Source organism: Callithrix jacchus, chromosome 18 (assembly GCF_049354715.1).
Source record: "Callithrix jacchus isolate 240 chromosome 18, calJac240_pri, whole genome shotgun sequence".
Classification (NCBI taxonomy): domain Eukaryota; kingdom Metazoa; phylum Chordata; class Mammalia; order Primates; family Cebidae; genus Callithrix; species Callithrix jacchus.
This window is the reverse complement of record NC_133519.1, coordinates 43,694,464-43,706,584: the sequence shown is the minus strand read 5'-3', so window position 1 is coordinate 43,706,584 and position 12,121 is coordinate 43,694,464. Positions and strand designations below refer to the sequence as shown.

The 12,121-nt window shown below is 40.6% G+C and overlaps 1 protein-coding gene across 1 annotated transcript in view; it reads right to left on the bottom strand.

Moving 5' to 3' along the window:
• The window catches only part of HMCN1 (hemicentin 1), a 532,161-nt gene extending 520,368 nt beyond the window's left edge, over positions 1 to 11,793 (bottom strand). The window contains exon 1 of the mRNA XM_035280045.3: positions 11,559 to 11,793. The gene's annotated coding sequence lies outside the window, so the exon portion shown is untranslated. The remainder of the gene's footprint in view (positions 1 to 11,558) is intronic.
• Positions 11,794 to 12,121: the final 328 nt, after the last annotated feature.

The following is a 12,121-nucleotide window of genomic DNA, read 5'->3' as shown; positions in this document are numbered from 1 at the left end:
AATCTAAATTCTTTCCCATTTTTAGGTTTCCGTACTGTCCCCAGTCCTGCTCAAAGAAGCCCTGAGAAATATCACCCCATCACCCCTCTGTGCCAGCCTTCCTAATATTCCACCACCCTCCACTCTTCATTTCTTTTTCCTTTGTATTACTAATATAAAAAGACAGGAAAATACGATATTTTAGGCCGACTGACTATGCCATGGATGACATGGTAACCTCTGTGACCTGCATGTACACTCCAGACGAGTCCTGGAACTAGAAAGTCTGAAGTAACTGGAAAACAACAAAAAGGAGAATGATCAACCCCTGCAGTGCCTAATTAACTTTGAGACTTTCCTCTATTGTTCCTTATTCCTATCTCAACTGATAAGGCAACTGGACTTTGTAACCAACTTCGGTCAACCTCGTGACTCCAGACCTTACAACCCCCTCCCAGCTTGTAAAAACTGCCTGAACTATAACTTCTGTAACTTCCCACTGCCTACCCCAAACCTATAAAACCAACTCCTATCCCACCGCCCTCCACTGACTTTCCTTTCAGACTCAGCCCTCCAGCACTTAGGTGAATAAACAGCCATGTGGCTCACACAAAGCCTGGTTAGAGGGTCTCTTCATTCAGAGTGTGTGTTTAACAGTATCTCGTGTTACAGTATGGACGTCTCACGTGAGATAGTAAAAGAGGAAAATCTTTTATGTGCCCCTATTTTTAGGAGCTTAGCATTCTCACTTTTACCTTCTTTGAACCATGATGAATGGGTAACTCTTGCTTTTTTTAAATTTTTGTTTAAACCCCTTCATTTTTGGTAAACTTTATTATTCAACACCTCAAAATTTAAAGTATATATGCTCCTATCTTTGAAACTGCAAGTCTTTTTCTCCATTATTTTCTTTATTTTAATTACTGTTAACCTAGGGTCTCACAAATCCATTTGGCATTTACCCACACATTTTCCTGAAGATTTAATTTTAAAATTTTTGTAAACTTTTAAAGTATCTCCAAAAGAACAGCACACCCACATCTGTCTATTGAGTCGGCTGTATTTCTAAAAGAAATATATTATTTCATGGCAGCTTCCTTGGTAAACTTCTGGTAGTCACCATGAAATGAAAGGAAGTGGAAAAGGTCAGGGAGGTTAGAAAACAGCTGAAGAATCACAGGTTATCACATACTTGAAAGGAATAATCCTGAAGATTCAAAACTTCATGACTCTTTTTGCCCCTGTGGTCCCTAGTGAAAACAGTCTGCGTTAGACAGAAGCAAGCTCACAAAGCTCATGAATAACTCACATTCTTATGCCAGAGAACAGCCAATTACCCTGGGACCAAATTCCTGTTTACTTTGTAGTGAATGTGGGAGACAAGCTGCCTGCCAGTAGCAGTTAAGGCAGTAAAAACACAGCCAGAGGCCATCACAAGGAGGAAATCACAGAGCAAGTTAATTTGTGAACTTCAAGGACAGAGATTAAATATTGTGCAATGAAGCTCATATGGCGGCTGTCTGAAAGCAGAAGAATCTGGGCTGAGAAGCACCCTTAAGAGTTAGTGGAATATTTGCATAATGAGCGACGCATCGTTTCCAGGCTTGCTTTTTGTAATGATTGATATCCTTTAAAATTTTCTTCCAAATAGGTTATTGATTCCCTGTTTGGGAAATGCAAGTTTGTTTCACTCTGACTCTCTCATTCCAATATATCTGGTACAGAAAGAATTATAGCCAAAAGGACAGCATTTGGGGTAAAATTCGGAAAATCTCAGACCCAATTTGGAAACCAGGATAGCTCATTATACCCTGTTGTTTTTAGACCTGCCATGTTCGGTATTTTGGGGACTTGAGGCTGCTCTGAGATCTCTTATTTGCATTCAGAACTTGAGTAGTTTTTGACCAAGGAAAAAAAAATGAGAACTGCCAAACCTATTAGCTTGCCCATAACCCCAAATAGTGTACTACCCTATCATACTCCCCAGAGGAAAGAGCTTACCCTTGAAATCCTAGGAATTACACACTGACTACTGGTTCACTCCAGCCTCACTATGATACCCTTAGATCACAGGTCATGAGTTTTACAGTTGTTTGGACATAGAGTTTATAAAAAAATTAAAATAAAATGAACCTTTGGATAGAGTATAATGCTAGGGCTCAGAAAGCAATAACCCAAACACTGGCGCTATGACAGGCTAAGAGGCCTTAGACACAGCTCCCAAATCAAGATCCCTCTAACTTTGCCTTGTCCCACACCTCTTGCCCCAAGCACAGGGAGGGATTCTCTCTGAAATTTCCTTCTCTGACCAAGAAAGCTTGTTTCTAAGAGAAATGAATTGTCTTCCTCCCTTCCCTGAAATCTCATTCTCCATCTCAGGAAAGAAGACTAAGGAATGCAACCACAGGGAGATGGACTTTTTCACAATATAATATGAGCCTCTACGGCTCATTCAAATTCCAAAGAGAATCGTTTACAAGTTCGTTGTTCTCCCTAATAATCATTTGGTGTCCCTCAAAGGAATTGCTTACATTCCCCATCTCTCCCCTGCCCTGTGGAAAAGAGCATATAAGCTTCTGTACCACACCGGGTTATCAGGCAATCATTCTCCTCCCAGCGCTATGCATGTTAAAATAAACTTTTGTATGCCTTTTCTCCTATTAATCTGTCTTCTGTCAGTTGATTTTTAGTGATCCTTCACAGGGTGAAGGGGAAGTTTTCCCTAGGTTCCTACAATAGGATGGACCAGTATTACACTGATTTTCAATGCCATAGTTAATCCTATTATATTGAGGTTCGTAAAACTAATGAAGGCTACTGAGATCAGGATTATGGGAGGGGCCCGAATTCTGCTAAAATATATGTGCTGTTTCTACAATCCCTTACTGCTCAGGAGTCATGTGGCCAAAGGTCACAAGATTGGTCACTTCCCCAGCTGCACCTACAGGTAACATCACTATTGTAGAACCTAAGAATATTCTTTTGAGATGTTTTTCAGACTTACACAACATGGACTAGTCACTCGTGACTCATCAGTCCTGTGGGCCCCCACTCACCCCACTGCTGTCCATCCAGAGACAGACTCAATGCACAAAGACTATTTTCCATACATCTCAGATTGCATCCCCCGTTCTTCTGCATAGCTGGGCTTGTGCTCATTAATTCATTCTGTACCACAGTACCCTCAGTGAACTAGTTTTGTTTGTGCAGTGGGCAAGAAGAACCAGTCAGGCAACAACTGTAATGCCATGGAAAACTGAAATGCATCTTGCACGTGTCCCATGTTAAAAGAACTTAGAGATGTTTTTCAGTGTTTATCAGAGAACATAAGAAACAGCCTACCAGGCCCAGAATCCAGAAGCTTTATCCATTAGCACTTTAAACCTAGTCAAATGGAACATACTCACCAGTGCTGAGAGACCTAGGTGCTGAAGGAAAATAAGCACAGCAATATACTAATAGAGGACAAATATTCAACCCACGATAAAGCTTAAGGCTTTAGAAAAACACTATCTTATTATGGTTTCATTGTTGTCATCATTGTGCATTTAGCTTCATCAAGTTAAAATAGGTCTCATTTTTATGCTTAAGTTCAAATGTTATTTCCTTTCTTGAAGGATACTAAAGACTAATAAAAATATTATTCAAGTCTATGCATAGTTAAGATAATTAATAAACCAACCTCCAATTTTTCTCAAAAGTATTCTTTTTATTTTTTGCATACTTTTCTCTCCTAAAAAGGACATTTTTGACATTTTACAACCAGAAAAATAGTCAATTAAGTTTCCTGGAATGGAAGCCGAACCTGATGAAGTGTATTTGCTTACTTATTTATTTCTCCATTTCTTTCTTTTTCTTGTTTCTTTTGAAAACTCAAAGTAAAATCCTAAACTGCCCCCCCACACCCAAATTGACTAAAAGGACCCCTCTCAACCAAGGGGACCCCAAAGAAAACTTAAACACTGAGTTCCCAATCGTGATGGGATGAGAGGTCAGACATCCCGTAGAAAGCCCCTTCCTGATTGATCTTGAACCAGAATTCTTTCCTAAGAAGTAAGCAGAAGCCAGAACTAGAAAAGAAGAAACAGACAACTCATTTCCTTACCATCTTCTGCCAGTTCTCTGAGGCTGCTACCAGAATCCACCTGCCTCTCTGCAGTTTTGACATGACAATTCACCAGTTTCACAATGCATCTCTTCCTAAAAACTGACCACCATGTCTAGAGCAGTTTTGGGCCACTCACAGAGGATGTGCAGTATGGGTTTTTGTGTCCTCTGCTTCACCTTTTGACATCAGAGTGCTGAAAACTCCACTCTCAGATCATGCTAACACCACCATTTTTTCATGACTCATGAAAAGGAATAAAGTTCTATTGCACATTTGCATATTCTCCCTTCATAAATATTCATGACTTATCCATTAGCTTACTGAATATGTATATCTGGCTACCCTATTCAGCATGAATTCCTGTCTTACACTTTCCCTTCCTGAAGTGCCTGTTATCAATTTCTGTCAGAGACTACACTTCCAAGCCTGTCAGAAAGGCCACCTATAGGCTACAATCCTTTACGAGAAATAAAGCTCGCCTTTCCTCCTATAACATCCTCATTCTTCAATTGACACTCTCAGTTTTCCTGGCGACAGTGATTCCAAAGTATCACGGAAAGGCTTGGTTGTTCTTGCCATAACTTTTGGAAGTTAAAGTGTCATATTTTTTATTTGGAGCCTACTATGAATATCGTACATGAATTTATCTTAACCCTTTTGTTTTTGTTAAGCTGTTTGTTTATACTTTTAGCTTGGGACGGCTCTTGAGATAATGAGTTCCATGTCCCATGTGAGAGAAAATTATTTATCTCTTACAGATAGAGTAAATAGGCTGGGAAAGGAAAGGTTCAGATAGGCTGGGAAAGGAAAGGTTCAGGACATAGTTTTCTGTCTTGGGAATCCAGACCTGGACCTGACCTTGAAGCAAAAGGACTCTGGGCAGCTGAAGAATATTCTGTAATTTTTGGTTCATTTGACTTCCCCCTCCAGTCAGACCTGTGTCTTCATACTTTCAACACACAATAGTATCTAGCATATACTAGACCCACTATAACTGTGCTGTGGAAAAATTATGAATGAATGGATGGATGGATAGATGGAGAGAGGGAGGGAAGGATGCCTGGCATGAGGAACTGGAGGGAACAGGAGTGAAACAATTTTCCTACTTCATAATTTTGGAAATAGAATGTTTCTCTACTAAAATCTCAACTTCTGAATTTCCCACAAAGCTCATAATCGATAAATATATATTTCATTCCAGAAGTCTGCTCTTCATATTTTACCTTTAAAATGTGCTTCTTTTCTGTATATTCCTTTGCTTTAATTAATAACTGAAGTACAAATATTTTAGCTGGGAATATAAGAAAATATAAAGTTAAAGTGAATTTAGAGAAATAACAACTGATTACAAGAAATATATCATTTTAGTCTGTAAGCCCATCAGTTTGGGAAGACAAGGTGGAAGATTTACTTGAAGCCAGGAGCTCAAGACCAGCCTTGGCAACAAAGCATTTCTACAAAAAGATAAAAAATTAGTCAGGCATGGTGGTGTGTACCTGTAGTCCCGGCCACTCATGGAGCTGAGGTGGGAGACTCACTTGAACCTAGGAATTTGTGCAGGAAATCGGTCAGAATGGTTGGAGAATTATAGAAAAAAACAGAAACCTTCTTGGAAGGCCACAAGGTTTTACAAAAGCCTCAGGAGAGGGTTATGGCTGAAGGAAGCCTAATTCTGTTACCTTGAGCTAATAGTGAAGAGCACATAACAAGGGAATGTATAGGAGTTTATCTAAATAGCTTGTTTACGAAGACAGACCTTTGATCATCTGCAGGCAGAACTGCTCTCTACTCAGGGGTTGGCAAAATAAGTTAACTACCCAGTAATGGTGTTTACTTGAGACCTTTGTCATTAAATCTGTATTAAATAAATACGGAGCCTCTCCGGCTGATCAGGGCAGCACAGCGGGACCCACTCTACAGCAATGCCAAAGCAGTCCTAAACCCCTGGCTGCACTACTTCAGGCAAAAACCTGCATCAGCGTAATTTTTCATCTGTCACTTGGCCAGAGTCTGCTGAGCAGACTTGACAAATTTGAAACTGCAGTGAGCTATGACTACACCGCTGCACTCCAGTCTGGGCAGCATAAGACCTCTTTATTAATAATAATTATAAATAAAAATTTTTTAAAGAAATATATTATTTAGTTACTGGGCACACCTATAAATAGGAATGAGCAAGAAAACAACTTAGAGAAAATTTAAAAAAAGAAGCTGAGCAGGCTGGAACAGCAGCAGGGCAGCACTGACTAGGGAAAAGTTTCCATCACTAGCTATAATTCTGCCTAGCTTGGGGAAATCAGTTAAGTTATGATTCCAAGTTCCTCCTCAACAAAATAAGAAAAATAATATCTATTTTGTAAAATGCACAAAATTGGAGTAAGGATCCAAATTAGATGATGTTCAGTAATTGAGCCATTAGCTTCCCTTTGCATGTTTCTCAAGAGCAAGAATTCTGTTTCATTCACCTTTATATCCACAGTTCCTAACACATGCTCAATTAGTCTGTTCTCATGCTGCTAATAAAGACATACCTGAGACTGGGTAATTTGTAAAGAAAAAAGAGGTTTAATGGATTCACAGTTCCATATGGCAGAAGGCAAAGGAGGAGAAAAGGCACATCTTACATGGCAGCAGGCAAGGGAGCATGTGCAGGGGAACTGCCCTTTATAAAACCATTAGAACTCACTATCAGGAGAACAGCACAGGAGAAACCCACCCCCATGATTCAATTATCTCCTACCAGTTCCCTCCCATGAGATGTGGGGATTATGGGAGCTACAATTTAAGATGAGATTTGAGTGGGGACATAGCCAAACCATATCACATGCCCAGCATGTAAATGCATGAAAGTTGTTTAAGGTGTTTTAATCATTAGGCCATAGATTGTCAAGTTGAGATCAGAGAAGAAATGCCAAAAACAAAAGACAAATTTTTCTAAGTCAACATTGGTGTATGTGTGCATGTGTGTCGTAATAAAAGAGAAAGGAAAAGAGAGGAATGTAGGGCAATTTGAGTAGGGTGGTCAAAGAAAGAATTATCAAAAAGAGACATAGCCTGCATGAGCAATATGGCAAAACTCCAGCTCTACAAAAATAGAAACATTAGTTGGATGTGGTGGCATACACCTGTAGTCCCAGCTACTCGGGAGGTTGAGGTGGGAGGACTGCTTAAGCTCAGGAGTTCGAGGCTGCAGTGAGCCATGATTATACCTCTGCAGTCCAGCCTGGGTGACAGAGTGAGACACTGTCTAAAAAAAAAAAAGAAGAAGAAGACACATTGCTGCCTGATTTATTATGACAGCAGTATTAAAGACATTGTGAGGGGAAGAGAGATTCCATTTGTAAAGGAGGAAAATCCAGCTGTCCAAAGGTAGTGGGTTATTTCAGTTGATTGTTCAGTCAGTTACACATCCAACTGCTTGCTCTACTCCTTCCCCTATTCTCAGCACTACACTTGACTAGTTTTTAAAGAGTGAAAAGGAAGAAGAGCAGAGGGACAAAGGGAAGGCATCTTTACCTCATCTCTCACCTTTCTTCTCCATTTATCCAATGTATGTCCCATCTCCTGAGTGATGCTTTTCCCAATGGCTTTATTCCATATGGATGTCTACTTTCTCTCAACTCCTAAGTATTTTTTTTTTAACAATTTCCACCTCTCTGTGTGGCATGTACCCTTGCTGTTTTCTCATTGTTTTCCCTCTCTGATATTTTGTCAGTCTGCTAATTGTCCATCAAAATCCATTCTTCCCTTCCTTCATGGTTCCTGTATCCCCTTGCAGTTAGGCAGCTAAATGATTTTGTTATTTCCAATGGAAAGAAAGTAGAAGTAATGTATGCCACTGCCAGGCTGGGCCCATAAAACCTCCCAGCCATTTTTTTTCCATGTTACTCCCTGTTCCTAAAGCTGAATGGTGTCAATGAAAACCAGAGCAACATGTTGAAGATGGTCGGCTTTCCAGCACTTGGGATCCTGAATGATTACACTGAGCAGAAGGCTTCCACCATCCCATAATAATCAACAATAATCTTAACAATTACCCAAGAGAGAAATAACTTTCTATCGTTTTGAGACATAACACTTCGGTTCTCTTTGTTACAGTCTACCCTAACTAATGAAGATAGGTATATCTCTTCTCTCTGTCCTCCAAAAGACCACCAGGAGGGCTAAATGGTAGAAAGGGGAGCGTTATTGGCAATGTCAGTTTGCAGACCAGGAAGAGAGAATCTCCAGAATGAACCAAAAATGCCATCTTTGAAAAAGGAACAGGTAGGTCAGGTTTTATGCCTCACAATGTCAACAGAGTCATATATATTCAGCAGCTTTCGGATCAAGCTGTACATATTTATGAGAGGAGTCAAGCACATGTGCAATGGGGACACATATACGTAATGTACATCCAACGCTCGCTTTGGGGTGAGGTGTTAGCGTTAAAATGAGGTGGAATTTGTCTCTTTGCATCAAAAGGTGAACTATAGGACACAAAGATGGTTTGTGCCCAGCCATTATAGATGGACTACAGCTGCTTACAGTCTGCAGTTGCTTATCAGAAAAGAATGTTCACAAGGCCAGTCCCTGTCCAGTGAGAGTTGGAGTGGTTTGGGATGTAAGTCAGGGCTAGAAAAGATCTGGCAATTTGGCTGATATTTCCTATTGTCGGGTCGTTTAGCAAGAGTGTAGTTTGTTTTTGGAGCCATAGTATTTAAGAAGTTGCCACGCCAGCCAAGCCTTCAACTGTCAGCCTGTAGATAACTTTTGTTTCCTTAACCTTAGGCTTCATTTCAGTTGATAAAGGGGTGTCTATTTGGGTCTCTGGGACCACATCTCCAACTGGATAACATTTCTTTTTTTTTTTTTTTTGAGAAGGAGTTTCGCTGTTGTTACCCAGGCTGGAGTGCAATGGCGCGATCTCGGCTCACCGCAACCTCCGCCTCCTGGGTTCAGGCAATTCTCCCACCTCAGCCTCCCGAGTAGCTGGGATTACAGGCACGCGCCACCATGCCCAGCTAATTTTCTGTATTTTTAGTAGAGATGGCGTTTCACCATGCTGACCAGTATGGTCTCGATCTCTTGACCTCGTGATCCACCCGCCTTGCCCTCCCAAAGTGCTGGGATTACAGGCGTGAGCCACCGCGCCCGTCCTGGATAACATTTCTTAATCACGCCACCCACCCCAGCACTAAGTACATAACAGGAAAATGATAAACACTAAAAGTATTGATATTTAAAAAATTAAAAGTAAATATTGCCTGTGAATCCAGAAAATCTGAGACAGGTCTCAGTCTATTTAAAAAGTTTATTTTGCCAAGGCTGAGGATGTACGCCTGTGACAGCCTCATGAGGTCCTGACAACATGTGCTCAAAGTGGTCAGAGCACAATTCGGTTTTATACATATACAGTGAGATATTAGGGTCCACACTATTCAGAGTATTTCTACTAAGAGATTGGAAATGGGAACGGCTTTTGCTAGCCAATCACAGAAGAATCCACTTATTGAAGATGTGCACCTCTGACATAGCCCAAGGTTGAGGATGTACGCCTGTGGCAGCCTCATGAGGTCCTGACAACATGTACTCAAGGTCGTCAGAGCACAGTTTGGATTTACATTCTAGGGAGACATAAGACATCAGTCAACACATGCAGCAAGAACATTGGTTTGGTCTGGAAAGGCGGGACAACTGGAAGCAAAGGCAGGAAGACTCGAAGTGGGGAGGGGGCTGCCAGGTCATAAGCAGATAAGAGACAAATGGTTGCATTCTTTTGAGTTTCTGATTAGCCTCTCCAAAGGAGATAATCAGATATGCATTTTTTGTTTTGTTTTGTTTTAAAGATGGGGTTTCTCCATGATGGCCAGGCTGGTCTTGAACTCCTGACCTCAGGTGATCCACCCACCTCGGCCTCCCAAAGTGCTAGGATTACAGGTGTGAGCCACCGTGCCCGGCCTTCAGATATGCATTTATCTCAGTGAGCAGAGGGTGACTTGGAATAGAATGAGGGGCAGGTTGTCCCTCACAGTTCCCAGCTTCACTTTTCCCTTTAGCTTAGTGATTTGGGGGGCCCCAAGACTTATTTTTCTTTCACATGTCAAATTAAAAATCAGTTAAACAGAGGAAAAATAAATTTACAGCTACACATTTAGGATAGAGAATAGCATTGGTGATGAAACAGAAGATATGGGAGACAGGCATACTGCTCTGGAAAGATAGAATTTAGGAGATATTAAAAATATTACCGTTACTGCCATTTAGGTAGTATTCCTGTGCTTCCTAGAACTGCTAATAGAGATTCAAAAACGTTCAGGATTTTGGTAAAGCATATGGATTCTTTAAGAGAAAAACTGTACTACTTCTCTTAAGATATTTATCGGAATATTTGAAAATGAAATATTAGACATGTCAAAAACCATAAGCAGTCATAAATCCCATGGAAACTACTGAGCTGGATTTTTTTTTCAAGTACCACTACAAAGCCCAGAGGCCAGAGGCCTTTGTGCCTGTTGACTTGTGTTACTATCTGGATGATCTTAGTTTCCGTTAATGTTTAGGTCATGATTTAAATTGGGCTTTTACCTGTAAGTGTTATTTAATTAGAAATGCCTCTGGGCACAGTGGTGCACACCTCTAGTTCTAGCTACTTAGGAGGCTGTGGCAGGGGCACCAGTCCAGACCAGGAACTGAAGCTGAGGTGCACCAGGACTGTGTCTGAATAGCCACTGCACTCCAGCCTGGGCAGCACAGCAATACCTGTATCTTAAAACATAAATGATCAAAGATCTACACATTCTCAAATCTTTGGCAGATAGGATGAGATTCCTACAAACAAAATATAAAGATTGCTAGCAGTAGTACTGTAAAAAGCCACTGAAAAGCCACTGGTAACAACCCTTCCTAAAGTTGAAACAGATTTACTATTTAAATCAATCTCCAATTTATTTAGCCAAATATTACCAGCCTAAGATTTCTACGTTGAGAGGTCTGTAACCTATCTGAAAACAAGCAAAACTGAGCATCCTGCGTGGGGACTGTAGGGCTCTTGACAAGTTTTTGGCTCAAACATAAATCCTCAACTTCTCACTGACAGGCTAGTAAAACAAATTGACTTATTTAAAAAAAAACAAACTTATTTGACTTGAGAGCCAAGAAAGGGAAAACTAACAACAACAATGACAAGCTGAAGAACAGAGGTTTGTTTCCTCTCCTCAGTGAAGGTAGAAGGCGGTGTTCTAGATACAGAGGCAGAAGTGAGATATTCGGGTCCACAGTATTCAGAATATGTCCACTAAGAGACCGGAAATGGGAACAGTGGCATTCTTGAGCCAATCACAGAAGAATCCACTTATCCAAAGTTTAAAAGGCTAGTGTGGCTTCAATACCTAATTCCAGCAAATCTGATTAATTTGTGAGATTGTTGAAGGTTAATTTCTCCAACGTTGCCAACAGCATGGAGAAAACATTGTGCTGCAGAATTACTTACCTCCAGCATCCCGGCAATCTAACGATGAGGAGTTCTCTGATGATGCATTTCAAGGTTCCCCACTGCGCTGTTGTGTAAGTGTAAGTTGGCGCTTTGTATCCTCAGGTTCTGCATCCATGCAAGTTCAACCAACCATTGGACCAAAATCTTGTTTAAAAACCAAAACAAAAAAATAAGAATGCATAATTAAGAATAACACACATAGGCTGGTCTGAATGCAGCAGTGTTGACAACTAATTGGTCACAACCACTACAGATTTCTTTGTGCCTTCTCCACTCCACTGCCTCATTTGACTAGCCTTAAAAAAATAAATAAAATAGAAAGTAAAAGTAACACAATTCAGCACAGCAGCTGTTACACAGCATTTACACTGCATTAGGTATTACAAGTAACCTAGCGGTGATTTAAAGTACACAGGAAGATATGATCAGGTTATATGCAAATATAGCCAAGCCCTGTCCGACAACATTTGGGTCAAGGACCTAAATAAAGAGTGCGTATAGTCCGGTGGTCCCGTAGATAATAGTAGATTTTTACTGTACCTTTTCTATGTTTAGATATG